This window comes from Alligator sinensis, unplaced genomic scaffold (assembly GCF_000455745.1).
Source record: "Alligator sinensis unplaced genomic scaffold, ASM45574v1 scaffold47_2, whole genome shotgun sequence".
NCBI classification, from domain to species: domain Eukaryota; kingdom Metazoa; phylum Chordata; order Crocodylia; family Alligatoridae; genus Alligator; species Alligator sinensis.
In genome coordinates, this window is record NW_005842150.1 from 241,998 (window position 1) to 244,668 (window position 2,671).

Sequence of the window (2,671 nt, forward strand, 5' to 3'; positions counted from 1 at the left end):
AGCTTGGCTGTATCTCTCCTAGCTATATAGTTGGTTTGATATTACCTATAAAAAACAAACAAACAAAACCCTTGCCTCTCTGGTATTTTAAGTTTTCGCATGGCTGCTGGTTATGTAGTACAGGGACATAAAGAGCTTCATTTTACTGCATCAGACCACAGGTCCATCTTCCCCAGTATCCTGTTGCACAGTGTCAGTGTGGCTGCTGAAAGGGAGAGAGGACGGGGGTATGACTAGGGTTATTCCCCTGTTCATTTCCTGCTTCCAGCATTTAAGATCTAGGAAGTTCTGATTTTGGAGACAGAACAAAACAACTTTTAAGCATCAAGGAGGTTAGTTTAATTGCTGTACTGTTTTATATACAGGTGCATCAGAGATGACAGATTATCTCTCACTGGTGGTAGAAGAGCAAAGAACTCTATTCTCTTTTTCCTGTGTATCAGCCCAGAAGCTGGGTGACACTTATGCCCCATGCCACTGCATGAAACTGATCACCAGGATGGACAGTAGGGAAATGAGCATTGCATTTGTTTTTATTTGGTACAAGTGCCACTTCTTAATTGGAAATATATGAATAACAAAGTTCAGAGAACTCTTTCCAACACTTGAGATGTCTGAGGTTATTTATCTTTACATCTTTCATCATTGTGGGGGACGGTGTTTTAAAAAAAAAAAAAAAAAAAAAAAAAGGGCTTGCTTGGTTTGTGACTCCTTGGAAATGACTTTCATAAGCTAATTGGCAGCTCTTACTATATTTCTAGGCTTACCAGCAGGCCCTCTTTTTCTGGTGTTATCTTTGAACTAGATCAGATACATTTTACTACTTTTGTTGAGCCCCAGCTCAAGTCTGGGATCGTGCCCGGTATGCAAAGGCCAATAAAGATACCAGGGGTGAAAGTATAAAGAAGGTTTATTGCTAGCAATAAAAGGTGCGAGCGGAATAATTTCACGTAACAAGCACACCAGATCACTACCACTAAGCATCTTTTATACAGGAGTTTTCAAGTTCTCACCAGCGTATTTGTAGCTTCTATCATATTGATTTTACTATTTGTTAAAATGCTTATTTAAAGCCTTCAAATGCAGCTTGCATCAGTAGTTAGGACACTCTCCTGGGTTCTCTGTGGCTCTGCCAATGAACTGTTGTGTGGCCTGAGCAAACTACTTCATGTCTCTGTGCTTTTGTTTTCAATCCTACCCTCTGTCTGTTCTTTAAACTAAACTATAGTTGTGAGTACTCTGGGCTGGAGATGCTTTTACTGTGCACTAGTACACTGTTCGGCATGATGAGGCCTCTAGGTATGTGTAATACAAACTTATTAATGCAGAAGAATGAAATATTTATTAAATGCTTATTAAGAACGTGACTAGTCACCTGTATGTGGTGTTTTGTTGTTGTTGTTTGTTTGTTTTTTTTATAGGGGTATGAGCAAGTTTAAACCTTGACCCACTGTTGTTCTGATTTTATTTCTAGATATACTGTGGTGCTGGTCCATCACTCATCCAGGCTGCAGAGTTCACGGATGGGCAGTCTTTATGAACTGTAAACTTCATTAGTTTGTGGTAATAATTATTAATAGCAGGGTTTGTGTTTGCTTCATTGTTAGTGAAACTGAAGAAAAAACATAGCAGTTCAAAGGTAGTTGAATGTTTTGGCTTCTTATTTTACTTTAAAAAATGAGCGAGCAGGAGGTCTGTCATCTTTTAACTCATTTATATATACTAATCTGGAAGTTAGGAGGCCTTTGAGACATTTTGACTTCACTATCTGCTATCATCAAGGACAATTTTAGTCAGCTGTTTTAAATAGCGGTATCATAGATAGAGGTGCACCGATACATTGGTCCGATATCAGATTGGCACTGACATAAAAAAAAAAAAAAAAATTGGTTGTATCAGAAATCGGCCTAATGTGGATGATTAAATGGCTAAGGCATGTGTGCAGCCACAGCGCAGCACGTAGGCGGTGAGGAGCGCAGCCCAACAGTATGGAGAGTTGCTTGCAGCTGGTAAGCGTGTGGTGGGGGGGCAGATCAAGGCCCCCCCACAGTGAGGGAGGGGCTGGGGTAGGTGCTACCTGGGCAAGGCGCAGGATGGAGCCCCAGCTTGTCGGGGGAGGAGGGTGGTGGCTGGCTCCTGTGGCAGAAATGCCACCGTCGGTGCCCCTCTCCAGAGATCTGTCTCAGCCAGCCTGAGAGGCTGCTGTTGAATCCCTCACGGCGGGGATCTCCCACCTTGTCTGCATGACAAAAGCCTGGCGCCTGGGAGGTGATGCTCTGGTCACCTGGGCAGGGGGGAAAGACCCGGCCCTGCGCGCGGGCCCAGGTAGCCAGGGATGCTTTGTAGATTGGTCGGTTTGTAGCCAGTATTGGCAGCTTCGATTGGACCGGGCAGCTGAGGTCAGAGAGGTTATTTAAGGGCCTGGGCCAGGAAGAAGGGCAGCCATTAGCCATGCGGTCATCCAGGTGAGTCTGAACCTGGCTCTCTCCTCATCACCGCATGCTCCAAGAGTACCCTGCCTCCAGAGGAAAACTCTAACCACCTCTGGACGATGCGAGTGAGTAAGCTACTTGAGATCCGATTAGATATTTAGCTTCAGTAACTCAGATGCGTGTTTAAACGGCTACCTCAGCCACCCTGGTTTGCTCTATGGGATTCCTTTGATATTCCT

General features: G+C 44.1%; 1 protein-coding gene across 1 annotated transcript in view; it reads left to right on the forward strand.

The window, feature by feature from the left end:
* The first annotated feature begins 962 nt into the window (after positions 1-962).
* The window catches only part of DICER1 (dicer 1, ribonuclease III), a 112,052-nt gene continuing 110,343 nt past the window's right edge, over positions 963-2,671 (forward strand). The window contains 1 exon segment of the mRNA XM_025206273.1: positions 963-1,563. The gene's annotated coding sequence lies outside the window, so the exon portion shown is untranslated.